Here is a 15,130-nt window from a genome sequence, read left to right as displayed (position 1 = left end):
ACCTAATGAAAATACTATTGAAGCACCTATTGCCCATGCACGCTAGTGGGCAGTAGAGACCAGTTTGACTACTACTGAGCGAGGCACTTGAAATTTTAAGCATAGGTCGGAACTGGACGGTACTGCAATATTAATTCGGTATCTTGTCGCTCTGTTTGGTGCGGCTGACAAGTTCCGTAATGCTTGACATCGGCTGGCGTGTTGTGCGGGTAGTATCGGAATGCGTTCCAGGTGGTATGCGAAAGAGGCACACAGATGAGAGGAGACCTGATACTTTAAACATGATGGCAATGAAATACTAACTCGCTTACTTGTGTGGTATGTGGTGGACGGCACTTTGTGTACTACTGCCATTACCTCCTTGTCCAGTTCAGGTTGCGAGTATTTCACGAGAAGGACGATTGCCGGTATGCCTCCATGTGAGCTAGAATCTCTCAAGTTTTTACCTTCACAGCTTTTTCGCTAGATGTACGTACGAGAGAGCAATATATTGGTTGAGTAAAGTGAAGATAAACTGAAATAAATCTGAAATTTATCACACGTTTCTCTCTTATAATCCCATCAAAATGTTTGAATTCGACTGAGAAATTTCACACACGCAAGACTCAAAAACAGAAAATAATTATTTAAATAAAAGAATTTTTAATATGCCACATTTTTAAATCGGACTAAAAAGTACGAAATAATTTCTCCTCGATTCATACAAATTCCCTAATCCATTCACATAATTATGAAAATTTGCGATTGTTTTATTAAGTACGAAAATAAAAATTGATGCATAAGTAGATTACCCCTACTGTTACACTAATTAACAATTGATACACGAATAGTTCAAATCCTTACTTATCTGTTGCATGTGTCCAACATTTTTTCTTTTCAAATATGACAAGTATTTTCATAGGTGTTAAAAATTCAGTCACAAATTTTCAGAACTATCTGCATGGAGTTACGAATTTTGTAGGGGGTATGGGAAATTATTTTAGTCCTTTTTAAAAACGTAGTATATTAAAAATGGGTTTTTATTGAAATAATTGTTATTGATATGATCTACAATCTCACCGTAATGAAGCAACTAGTTGTCTGTACGTCTATTTGAAGATAAACATCTGATACATTTATCAGTATACTGTAGACATACACTATTGAGCATAAAACGTACAACACCAAAATGATAAATGAGACTGAAATGAGTTTTATCCCCTTCTTCAGTATCCTGAAGGCTATCTACTAGCACGACACTAGTACATACAGTTGTTTTACCTTTCTTGGTTCAAATGGCTCTGAGCACTATGGGACTCAACTGCTGTGGTCATAAGTCCCCTAGAACTTAGAACTACTTAAACCTAACTAACCTAAAGACAGCACACAACACCCAGCCATCACGAGGCAGAGAAAATCCCTGACCCCGCCGGGAATCGAACCCGGGAACCCGGGCGTGGGAAGCGAGAACGCTACCGCACGACCACGGGATGCGGGCTTACCTTTCTTGATCCACCACCTGGTAGATAGAAGTAGATAGGATAAATGCACATTCGTGTCGCTATTTATCACTAGGACCTGGCAGACGGGAATTATTACCGCACTGTCAGAGAGGGAATGATTCCTTCTAATCACAACAGTGGTAGTTAGTTAATAGGGAGAAGAGCGAGTGTTGGCATTGTGAATCCGGCAGTCAGTCAGTGCGTGTTGAGTAGATATACTGTATAAAACATTTATTTCCGTGAGAATTTTACAGTAAGCTGGGGAGGAATGCAACAAAACAACCTTTGTCAGGGAGAAAATAGTCAAACTATGGCGGTCTCTAATAAAGCGCGTGCCTAGAACCAGGAAGGTCGCGGGGTCGAATCCCGGTCGTACCATGGAATATTTCAGTGCTACTTTAACCAAGCCTTCATATCTCAATAATGTGAAGATTCGTCAGGAACGGCACGTGGTTTGGATTCTACGTTAGACTGTACAACCCCTTCCCCCAGTAGATTTACTACGGTAGGTTAAAGATACGCTAATCACCGAAGTGGTGTCCAATTGAAAGATTTGTACCATAACATTGTCGCACGAAATTGTTGCAAGTCGTAGATTAATTTGCTAACATACAAAGACCGATTCCCAGTGAAACTTCTGTCAGCTTAGTTCAACGACCTGCTACTGCTGGTGGAAGACAGCTCTCGCTAACTGTCCTCATGGCATAAGCTGAAACTCTGATTGCGTCCTCGACAAAACGGCATTGATTTGCTAATGCAACAACTCTACTGCGTAGCTGACTCTCATGCAGTAGTAAAGTAACTGAGGAACTTAGTCTATCTGAGTCTGCCCCTTCTTAAATAACCACGGGACGAAATCAAGCCGCCTCTCTTAAGATTGATGCGATTGTATCTTCACACGATATCGACAATTCTTTTCGAAGGTTCTAGAATGTCTTCTAACGCACGCGATGGTCTGGAAAAGCACTCTCTGTCTTTTTCCCGTCGACCTTGGGCAGAGCGTACGTTACGCGCAGATGTCTACGCGGTGTGCCCGTCGGTATACACTTTTCGTATATTCAATATGATTTTCGATATTCACTGATATTATAGTCAACACTGGTCCTAAAGAGGACCGTTGATTCGATGTCTCTTATGGATGGATGGAGAGGCTCATTCTTCAGAGAATGATTAGAAAGATGGAGCCTCTTCTAATGGTTCAAATGGCTCTGAGCACTATAGGACTTAACATCTATGGTCATCAGTCCCCTAGAACTTAGAACTACTTAAACCTAACTAACCTAAGGACATCACGCAACACCCAGTCATCACGAGGCAGAGAAAATCCCTGACTCCGCCGGGAATCGAACCCGGGAACCCGGGCGTGGGAAGCGAGAACGCTACCGCACGACCACGAGCTGCGGACCCTCTCCTAATACCACAGCTAGCAAGTTTCAGAGAAGGGAAAAGTTGCACGTCTCAAATATTAAACTTAACACAACATATCGAAAATGGATATTAGAAACGGCTCATTACAGGGGCTGTTTTATCGATCTATCCGCGGCTTACGATACGATCAACCATCGGATCCTTCTGAATAAAATTTATATTATAACTAAAGATTTCACACTCATGTGCAATATTAGAAACCTTCTCCAGAACAGCAGATTTTTTGTGGAATTTCAGGGTAAGAAAAGTAGATGGAGATCTCAGAAAAAAGGGCTACCACAAGGCAGCGTGCTTGCGCTGCAATTGTTCAACATCTATGCCAACGATCAAACTATCCCTGAAGGAACTCGAAGCTTTATTTCTGGTGATGACTGCGCTATCACTACTCAGGCTGACTGCTTTGAGACTATAGAAGATACGCTATCAAAATCTTTTGAAGAATTCGCTGTTTACTATCATGGGAATTACTTGAAACCTAATCCTGCGCTTTCCACCTGAAGACTAAACATGAAAATAGATCCTTTAATATATCCTGGGGAGGTATCGAATTCGAACATAATCCTACTCCCAAATATCTTGAAGTATCTCTGGATCGCAATCTAACATATAGAAAGCATTGCCTAAACACCAAATAGAAAGTGGCAGCCAGAAATAACATTGTGCGAAAATTGACAGGTACATCATGGGGTGCTAACCCATGCACTGTGCGCTCAAGCGCTCTTTCTCTATGTTGTCCCACTGCTGCATATGCGTGTTCGGTATGGTACAAGTCCAGCCATGCCAGGAACGTAGATGTGGCTCTAAATGAGTCTTACCGGACTATCACGGGTTGCTTAAGGTCTACTCCTGTGGACAAACTCCATTGCCTCGCTGGTATAGCTCATCCTGAAATCAGACGTGAGGTAGCTGCGAGATATGAGAAAAGTAAGGCCACAACGAAGGAAGCCCATCCACTATATGGTCGTCAACCCGCACATCCTAGGCTGAAATCAAGAAAGAGCTTCTTGACAACTATTGCGGCTCTCATCGAGAATTCACATTCGGCAAGGATCTCGCGATGGCGGTAGAAATGTCTCTATTTGGGAGAATGGATGGCTCCAAAGGAACAACTTCCCCCTGGACATCACGATCAAACACAACGAGATGCAAGACCAATATGCGGACTTGGGGTTTCTCGGTGTACTCAGTTCTTTACCAGTGTGGCGTTGAGCAAACCAGCACCCATTTCCTTCAGTGTTCCTCATCACCAACCACCTGCACCATGCAAGACCTTATGAGAGCTACACCAAATGCACTTGAAGTGTCCAATTTTTGGTCTTCTTTTGTGTAAAATTGTGTCAACACTTATATATTTTTTGATAGTTCTGTACTTTTGACACGATAAATAAATAAAATATGATCCTGCCGTATCTGCCGCCTGGGCAATATCTGACCGTCGGCTTACTCAAGACTGCGTAAGACTCCCGTTTATTCTGGCTTGTCTACCACTCCCACATACGACGAGATTCTTCGACCTGCAGTGCTTTAACAAAATGTGTGTGTTACTATTCTATGTCACCAGTTTTAACATATTACAAAACCTACAGTATATATGACACTACAATGCTGTGTATGAGTGCTGACTGTGAGATTTCACTTACCTCCCGTAATCAGAGGATGTGAATGTCGCAGAATGGACTCAAAGTAGTGCAAGAATATATGAGATGCTTAAGAAAAGTAATGAGACTGATTTTTTATCCACCAAAGTTTTTATTTCTTTCAAACGGCAATATTGTTCCCCTCAACAAGTCGGAGTCGTTTCCAAATCTTGATAGAAGCGCTGAAATGCTCCAACAGACCACATTCTTTTGAATGTTCTCCAGAGTCCCAAAATGACGTTCTTTTAACACATTTTTCAATTTTGGCAAAAGAAAGAAGTCAGAAGGACAGGGAGGGGGGGGGGGCTGTGGAACAACATGAATGCCTTTTAATTACGTGATGCATGTGGCCGTGTGACATGGGACAATGTCATGAAGCAGCATCCACTTGTATGTAATGTGCAAAAAAAACTTCGGTCAAAATTTGATGTACGGTAAAAGTGTTTATGTTTAATAGGTCACCCATCATCTTTACTGTTAAACGTCGGTCTGACCGCACGTTCGACTTTTTCCTAAGTTTTTGAAGTTGGTTTCCGCGAGCGAGGTTCATCTTCAATGTCTTCTCGGCCTTTCAAAAATTATTTGTGCCAGCCAAAACCTTGTGCTCTTGATAAGGAATGTTCGTCATAGGCTTGTTTAAACTTTTCAAAGGTCACACTCGCGGATTCCCCAAGTTTAACACAAACCTTCATGTCACGACATTGCTTTAAATTCCGCTGTTCCATTTTCGAGTCACACAAAAAAACACAACTTCACAAATGGCACGATCACAAATCATGTGATGGCTGTACAGAGCTAAAACTCGAACTGAGCATCTTGAAGGGATGAACACACTGGTCCACAGAAGTATAGCAACCCAGAGTTGCCAGACCGCTCGCAGCGTTGTCAGTCTCATTGCTTTTCTCACACATCCAGACCCCTGCGGGTAGTCTCTTCCCTGTTTCCACTTTGTGTGACAGCTCGGCTACAGGTTAGGGTAGCACAATCCTCCCAGTAACACGAGGAAGAGGCGTGCTGGGCATACGTATGCAAGCCATCCCTAAATCACAATAAAGAATACTTCAGTGAACGCTCACAAAACTGTGTAGTTCCTGTTGCGCCTTCCACTGTCTACTCATTACCAATACTTCATAAATGTTCCTTGACTGACGGCTGTGTGAAAACACGACTCCTAGCATGCTTTGACGCAGCCATCGGCCAAGCAACATTCTTGGCATATTGACAATGAATAGGCAGTTGAGACCGATGAAGCCACTAAACAATTTTGAGCACTGACTGAAAGAAACCTTTTAATGAAAAGAAATTGCTCACTTGTTCTTTCAGCAACTAACGTGGCAAATATAAACTGATCTCTAAATCACTTATTGCCAGTTCACTGTTGCAGATACTCTCCGAGTTTGAGAGAATTTCTACACTCAGAGGGAATGGCCACAGCGATACAAACATTAGTGTGAATTCAGTTTGTAGGGTACAAAATATCAGAAATCAATGGCTCTGATGTTCTGCTACGAGTTTTACAAAATTTAAAAGAGATATGTATCTAATGATATATATTTTCTTTGTTGTGATGATAACATGCTCTTAGAAAATGACGCTAACGTTGAGCTAAGGGAATAATACCTATTCTCTCTCCTACATTTACGTCACTCAATGTGTGAGAAGAAAACTGGCTCTATTACTGACGTCGTATAGTGGTAAGAGAATAACTCAGTGCACTTGTTATTTTTAGGATTTTCACAATGAAACTGTAAAAGACATCCACTATGACACATGATGTGCACAAAACTTAAAGCATTTAATTTATTTTCAGTTGCTCGGATTTCCCGCTTTACGCAAGCAGTCGCCTTAATTGCTTTTGCTATCCGTGTACGACGCAGAGCCAGACCGAAGCTTCCATATGTCATTGCTCCTGCGTCACAATCTGTACACACAATCTGTACACACATTACGTAATTTCCTTGCAGGGGCGAATACCTTAACTGAAAGTCGCTGCCTGGTATCAGCAGATAAAAACAATGCACGCATGTCCGAAGAAACATTACATCATTCTTCTTAACAACACAGGCACTGCAATATCTTATTTATTCACCGATATCAGGCAACAACTTTCAATTAAAATGTCCCTTCTTCTACGGGAACTACACTACTGGCCATTAAAATTGCTACACCACGAAGATGACGTGCTACAGACACGAAATTTATCCGACAGGAAGAAGATATTGTGATGTGCAAATGATTAGCTTTTCAGAGCATTCACACAAGGTTGGCGCCAGTGGCGACACCTACAACGTGCTGACATGAGGAAATTTTCCAACCGATTTCTCATACACAAACAGCAATTGACCGGAGTTGCCTGGTGAAACGTTGTTGTGATGCCTCGTGTAAGGAGGAGAAATGCGTACCATCACGTTTCCGTCTTTGATAAAGGTCGGATTCTAGCCTATCGCGATTGCGGTTTATCGTATCGCGACATTGCTGCTCACATTCGTCGAGTCCAATGACTGTTAGCAGAATATGGAATTGGTGGGTTCAGGAGGGTAATACGGAACACCGTGCTGGATCCCAACGGCCTCCTATCACTAGCAGTCGAGATGACAAGCATCTTATCCGCATGGCTGTAACGGATCGTGCAGCCACGTCTCGATCCCTGAGTCAACAGATGGGGACGTTTGCAAGACAACAGCCATCTGCACGAACAGTTCGACAACGTTTGCAGCAGCATGGACTATCAGCTCGGAGACCATGGCTGCGGTTACCCTTGGCGCTGCATCACAGACAGGAACGCCTGCGATGGTGTACTCAATGACGAACCTGGGTGCACTAATGGCAAACCGCCATTTTCTCGGATGAATCCAGGTTCTGTTTACAGCATCATGATGGTCGCATCCGTGTTTGGCGACATCGCAGTGAACGCTATTGGAAGCGTGTACTCGTCATCGCCATACTGGCGTATCACCCGGCGTGATGGTATGGAGTGCCATTGGTTACACGTCTCGGTCACCTCTTGTTCTCATTGACGGCACTTTGAACAGTGGACGTTACATATCAGATGTGTTACGACCAGTGGCTCTACCCTTCATTCGATCCCTGCGAAACCCTACATTTCAGCAGGATAATGCACGACCATATGTTGCAGGTCCTGTACGGGTCTTTCTGGATACAGAAAATGTTCGATTGCTGCCCTGGCCAGCACATTCTCCAGATCTCTCACCAATTGAAAACGTCTGGTCAATGGTGGCCGAGCAACTGGCTCGTCACAATAAGCCAGTCACTACTCTTGATGAACTGTGGTATCGTGTTGAAGCTGCATGGGCAGCTGTACCTGTACACGCCACCAAAGCTCTGTTTGACTCAATGCCGTTATTACGCCAGAGGTCGTTGTTCTGGGTACTGATTTCTCAGGATCTATGCAGACAAATTACGTGAAAATGTAATCACATGTCAGTTCTAGTATAACATATTTGTCCAATGAATACCCGTTTATAATCTGCATTTCTTCTTGGTGTAACAATTTTAATGGCCAGTGGTGTACATAATGTGTGAACGAGTACATGTGATGTAGGAACAACGACTTAAAAATGTTTATGGAATTACAATGAAATCCAGACCATTAACTGCTTACAGGCGTTGATAAATATCAACGAGGACAGCTGAAAATGTGTGCTCCGACCGGGACTCGAACCCGGGATATCCTGCTTACATGGCAGACGCTCTATCCGACTGAGCCATCGAGGACACAGAGGATAGTGCGACTGCAGGGACTTATCTCTGGCACGCTCCCCGTGAGATCCACATTTCCAACTTTCTGTCCACACACTACATTTGTAGAGCCCCTGCCCGCTATACTCATTACTCGCGGCAGCCAATCTACCTGTAAGAGTTTGAGCAATGTGAGTGCATCCGCACTGAGGAAGATCATTGGCCGATAAGCCTTATTTATATGAAGATGGTATCTGTACTTGCGAACATGTCCGAAAGAACAGGTACTATCTTCATACACACAAGAACGTTTAGGTATAGCCATGGACAGCGAAGGCCGCAGTCTGCTTTCGGCGGAGGAGCAGCCTGGACGTCTTGTTTGCGTCCCTGCTGCGTTAGCGTGCATGTGGTGATGATGTGATTTACAGTCGTCTCCATGAATCGTATGTTCTTCGACGCATCACGTCATTTTCACAACTAAAACCGACACTGAAGTTGAGTTTTATGACCGATTATGGGCGACCGAAATCTTTTAAAACTGAACAATTTTTACGAGATGACGTTTATATCGATTATCACGAACTAGTACGGATTCACCTCTCCATGGTGAGTAGTGTGGTCTGTGTGAAACTATCAAAGCCTCCTCAACAAGATAAGGTACCAGGAAAGATAGTAACTGGAGCATTGAGGCCCTATGGCACTATGATAAGCCATATGGCGGAAAAAATGGGCACACTTTACCACGTACCCAGTTCTGAACAGGTGTGCCAAGTGCACATAGATCTTACTAAATGTGTCCTGACCTATCTGAATATAGGTAGATGCCGTGCCATTGTAATTTACGTTGGCCAGTCAAAGAACTATTCAGGATGCGAGCAAGAGGGACATCTTAAATCAAGCTGTATAGAACGTCACACCACGCAACTGCCGAGGGGGGAGGAGCAGATATTGCCTGATCTGATGGCGCTCCCATTGATATACGTTGGGGCCCTTCATTCTGTTCCATGTCATCATCGACAGTCGATCGACCCTGCGCAGCCCCCAATGCCGGCAGGGCACTATGGATGGACAGTCTGCGCTGTCAGAGCATCCCCTGGTACCGGTCTTGAAACGCGAAGTGGAAATGGCCCCGCAGGAGAGATTGGTTACCTACTGATTTGGTTGTGACAACCGATCCTTTTGTCTCCGAAGGCAGCAACCGCAGTCGTTGTCGGATACCGAAACTCATGTCCGAATACAACGGGTTCCGACGCAGTGAAAAAGTTCTAGCTTGGTCTGTCAGATACCTGCTTCATGATGTCTACAGGCGATGAAGATCTCGACGGTGACAACCAACTCCAGGAGGAAGATATGATTGTCGGTTCCCCTGATGGGATTCGATCGGCAAAAGATTCGAAGAAGACCACTCACAGTGCCATGTTTCTGGGTGATGGACTGCAGATGGATTCAGTATCTACTCCCGCACAGACGTGCCGCAGCCTTCAGCCACCCTATTAATTCAGAGGGATGATCACAGCACTGGCCTGACTGCATATGCCAATGCTGCCGAGGACGTGACGTCTGTTGCAGTTGCATCACATCACGACAGTTAAATGCGGATAGACATAGGAGGGAACTCACTGTCGACAACGGTGCCTTCTTCGGGTCTTCCATCTACACCCCTCTCAATGAGCGCCAACAATACCGCCTCTCCATACCAGGCCTACCAGATTAGTACGATCAAACTCAACACAATCAGTTCGAATGTCAAGCTGCAGATGTTTTGTGACATGTTGCAGGCAGTGGACCTCGATGTCGCACTCCTATAGGAAGTGTGCCTTGACCAGTTCCTGTCTATTTATGGATACGTCGTTTACCAAGAACTGTGCACGGACAAATGCAGCGGTAGGGCCATTCTTGTGAAGGAAGGCATCGTGATTGATGTTGTGACCTATTTCTCATATCAGGCGTCACGATTGTGATTGTGTACGCGCTCTATGATACATACAAGAGAGAGGACTGTTCAAGCTTTTATGTGGTGGAGGTCGTGATCTTCTTCAATGGACACTACGATCGTATCATCCTAAGAACGACTTCAGTTGTTTTCAGCCACCACAGGATCAAATGCCACACTTCAACACGTTATGGGAACTGCAATGGCTGGTGCAAGACTTTCGTTGATACCTGGCAGAATATTCACGGCTACAGACAGGAATACACATGGTTTACTGGACATTTGGCGAGTAACCTTGACCGGGTCAGTGTTTCCCAAGACTTACGGTGAAGATGCTTGATGCTGAGACATGGCGGACGGAATTTACCGATCATTATACCTACCACTGCACCATCAGAGGGTGTGACAGCGAAAGAACTCTTGGAAGATGAATATCATATTCCTTGAGGATCCGGAGTGTCGGCAGAACGTAGTGGAGACATGGAGGAACTATGAGAGGCGGCATCCAACGTTTCCTTACATGATGTGGTGGCGTCCCGATTGCGCAAAGCTTGCTCTGTAGCATGCTATCTTGTATTGTTGTCGAGAGACTATGTGTTGGCAACGGCATATCATCGAATATCATTTTATGCTACTACGGGAGATGTCTGTCCTACCTGTGTCGCCAGGACGTCAAGCGGAGTTTCAGCGATTGCAGGCAAAGTTCACCATGCTAACGCAATGCCGTCTCAAGGGCACAATTGTGTACGCACCTAATCATGACCAGATTAGGGAATAATAGCTGGCCATGCATTACATTATCCACAAACGTCATAGATGTCGAAGGGTACCGATTCCTGTGCTGGATATGCCAGATGGCCGACGCCTGACGATCCAAAAGGAATTCGCCAACTCCTTCTTGAAACATTACTGATGGTTCTGCCTCACAGAAGACCACGATTCTTTTGAGACGGATATAGTCCTCTGCTTGTTGCCTCCTACCCCCAATGAAGATGCAGTGGCGACACTCATGGGCTCCATACCGGCAGAGGATGTCGCCAACGCCCTCCACAAAAGGACGACCAACAAATTGTCAGGCCCATATGGTCTCCCAACAGAGTTTTATCATATGTTACATGATGTTAAGATGCCCCAATGAGTTACGATGTACCAAGAACTGATGAATCCTGCAGTGTAGATGCCACCTGCCTTTGTCTATAGCAATCTTATATCGATCCTCAAGCTGCCTGCTGGAGTTGATCATTACCAGTCTCTTATGCTGCTCAGCAGCTATTTCATGATCTTTATGAATATGATAGCTGTTCTCATTCAGTGTGTCCTGCCCCAAATCCTCTCCCAGACAAGACGTGTCTCGGTGGCAATAGCACCATCCAGACGGTGCTTGTTGATTACCGCGGTGTCATCACACTGGCAGAGGCATGATGTGTGTGTGTGTGTGTGTGGGGGGGGGGGGCTTAGTCGTGGTGGACTTTGACCACACTTTTGACAGGGACCATCACGACTTTGTTGAGAAGGTGTTGCAGCAGCTGGCCTTCCCTGAGTGAGTGCTTCATTAACACCGTCATGCGCCTTCTGCATGACGTGACTTCATAGGTTACAATCCATGGATGTATAGAGGGTACGATCATTATCACCCACTCTGTGAGGCAAAGTCGCGCCCCCTGTTTGTGATCATGTATACCATTGTCATGGAACCTCTGTTACACAGAATACAAGACTGGCTGCAGGGGATTAAACAGAGAGACCGTACCTTTGTCTGCCATGTGTATGCAGACGATCTGGTGTTTTTAGTACATATGCCAGACAAAGTCTAAAGACTGTGTTGCCCAATATGGTGCTGCAGCCGGCAGTGGCATAAACCTGGAGAAGTCTGAGACGATGGTCATCGGCTTGGCTCCATATTCACTCTGGGATATGATCAAATGTTTGGGGGTCACTTTACATGTGCCAGTAGATGGATGGTGCACCTTACCTATGCTCGTCTCCTACAAGGCATATGTACGGAGGTCTGTAGCAAGTTGTTGTGATCTCTGAACATGGTCCAGCAGGTGGCTTATGTCAGCATCTATCTGGCATCCAGGATGCCTCATCCTCCTGATGCCGAAGGCGACAGCATGTAGTTTATAAGCTGTCTTTGCTTACTTCGCCAGGGAGGGAATGCTCATCAAAGTGCAATACAGAACGCTCACACTCCCTACCAAAGATGGCGGCCTCAGTATGGTCAATATGTAGGTTAGAGTAGCTGCTTTATATGTCGCAACGACGATGAAGGTGTGGATTCGCCGCCAACGCAGCTTCATGGGACCTCCGATCGAAGAACTGGCGCCCACCTCTCATGAACCATCAATTGCAGTGGCGCGTATTTCCCTGACGCTATCTCACCTTAAGAAGTTTTTTGTAGACTTTCGTTACGTCAGCGCCGACCTATCAAGTGATCGGCTGTATAGAGCCTGTCATATTTATTGCCGGATGATGCGAGGCCATCCCTGAAAGCCGATTGGAAGCCGTCTACCCTCAGTTACTTAGCTGGTGGTCTGGCGTTCAGTCCGCGGCGCTCTTCTCGATTCGGACGCCAGAGTGGCGTGGTATTTGGCGGCCAACCACAAATATATGAATCGCTAGAGACTCCATTCAATACGTATGGAATCTTCTCCATTACGTCTCCAGTGCCACCTTTCTGATATGGATAAACACCGTCTGGAATGGGGGTCTGCTGTGGAATGTGGAGGTTGATGAGACTCATGTTGGCCCTCATTCTGCTAACGACACCAAGAGCAATGATATCTTGTTGTCCTAGATATGATGTTTTATTCATGTACTAAGATGCATGCCCTGGTATGGATCAAGGATCCGACCACGTTGTATCTTTATTGGTATCGTGGCAAACATTTTCTGCACTTTTAGACATTCATATTAGAGAAGTTAACCTTAAGTACAAATCAGTTTTTCGAAACGGACCAGAACAAGTGACAGAACCATATCGACTCTTCTTTTGTGAATACGTGCCAGGCCCCAGTAGGGGGCGGGTGATAGAAGAGGATGGGGATGTTAGAAGGATTAAGGGACATTTAGAGCCTGGTAGCGGCGGGTGTGGCGTCTAATACTGGTTCCGTCGGAAGCGTGGCCTTTACGTTCTATTTATGCTTTAATTTTGTTTTTGTTGTTTAGTTACTTTCTTCGCCCCTTGAAGAGCACAAGTGTACGAATGAAGATGTTTCGTTTAACCTGCCGTTCTGCTCTACACACTCACGCACGCACACACAAACACAAACGGAGGGGGCGGTTCCGGGACCGCAAGTGGGAGGCATCGTGGCCAGGCCTTGGGTTTCTACCACTGCCCACCTTGTCTCAACTGAAATTAAAAAAATAAAAAATAAAAAAAATAAATAAATAAAGGCTGATGGTTGGTCGTATTCGCAATTGCGAATACATTCCATGCATATCTATGCATATTACTAAATTAAAGGTCCCTGCCGCGTTTTTCTATCTGTATGTCAAGTCTAATCTCAGGAATTACCGTAAGGATTTTGTTATGGTTTTCACTAATAGACAGACTGACTCACGAGAATGGTTTATATATATAATTTGAAATTACAAGAAGTAAGATTACACTTTAATGTCCCGTCGACAGGGCGAACATTACAAGTTCTGGTAACGAAAGGATTGAGAAGGTGATCAGCCGTGCTCATTTAAAGGGGCAGACCACGGCAGAACTTTTTGGAGCTTGATTTTTTATTAGTTTAAAGCGTTATTTAAAGAGTCTATTTTTAAGATTAATTCATATAAAGTGTGCCATAAATGTTGAATTATGTTAAAAACGCGATTTACTGCATCAGGCTCTGGCGCATCCGCGCGCTCGAATGCAACCGATGTAATACTATAATGGTTTTCGACGGAATAGGGGTCCTGTTAGTTTCTAATAGTATCATAGAGGGTTTTAGTAGAAACTAAAGTACTGTTCTCAACAAGATTTCTTTTATAACGTGATTCCTTTATGGTAAACAGTCGGAAAGCACGTGTTTGTCTCGTGTTTGCTCAAGTTTTATTATCGCTTGTTTTTTTTATACGAAGTAAAACGCAAGTGCTTGAAAATGTCAAACAAACGCATTTTGCGGATAGAAAAGGGTCGAAAAATAATCCAATTTGTGCAAAATCCGCTTCGATTTGTACGCGGAAGCCAGTTAATTGATTTAATTTCATCAAAATTAGAATCTTTCAACATCGGCGAAAAAAGCTAACTGCACTGCCGATTAAAGGTTTGTTCAATTTCAGTACTAAAAAAAACACAAGCTAAATTTTAAACGTTTTTTATTTCGAAACAACATTTTTCAAGTTGACTGCAGCTGTAACTCGTGAAATATACATGCAATTTCATTATACCTTTTTGTAACTTACGAATCGGCGTCTTTTCTACTGTAGTACATAGGACTTTAGAGATTCATTTTAATTTCCATTTCTTGTGCACGTTTTTATATAGATTATTTATCGAAAAAATTGATTTTATTCCAAAGTGCCGCCATTTCGTTATTAACCATTTGTTTAAATATCCCTACGTACTTGTTAGACAATACCATTAGTTTCAAAGCAGTTTTTGAAATATTGTTCTAGGTTGAAAATTGTGGCCCTCGCACACCGAGAATTCCTTTCATCGATGTCGTGCAGTGTCCTCTGGGTGCAAGTTTTTTTTTTACTTAAAAAATGCATAATTCAATATTATAAAGCGTCACCACGGTCTGACCCGTTAAAGGAACATATCCCGGCAATGAACCGTCGTTCTTCCGAATGCGAGCCGAGTGTGCTACCCTATGCACCACCTCGCTTATCCTTTTTTAAAATGATGAGTGTGTAATATATGTATTGTTACCTGGCTACGAAGTTCCCGACAACGATAATGGAGGGTATCATCGAATGCTTGAAATTACACAAAAATTTGACGCGGCAAGTGAACCGAG

The 15,130-nt window shown here is 44.0% G+C and overlaps 1 non-coding gene across 1 annotated transcript; it reads right to left on the bottom strand.

Moving 5' to 3' along the window:
- Positions 1 to 8,207: 8,207 nt before the first annotated feature.
- Positions 8,208 to 8,281, bottom strand: Trnat-ugu. Its single transcript has one exon. It is a non-coding gene; the product is annotated as a tRNA-Thr (tRNA).
- Between the last annotated feature and the right edge of the window lie 6,849 nt (positions 8,282 to 15,130).

Source organism: Schistocerca piceifrons, chromosome X (genome assembly GCF_021461385.2).
Source record: "Schistocerca piceifrons isolate TAMUIC-IGC-003096 chromosome X, iqSchPice1.1, whole genome shotgun sequence".
NCBI classification, from domain to species: domain Eukaryota; kingdom Metazoa; phylum Arthropoda; class Insecta; order Orthoptera; family Acrididae; genus Schistocerca; species Schistocerca piceifrons.
The sequence above is the reverse complement of the archived record's forward strand: the minus strand, read 5'-3'. Positions and strand labels throughout refer to the sequence as shown.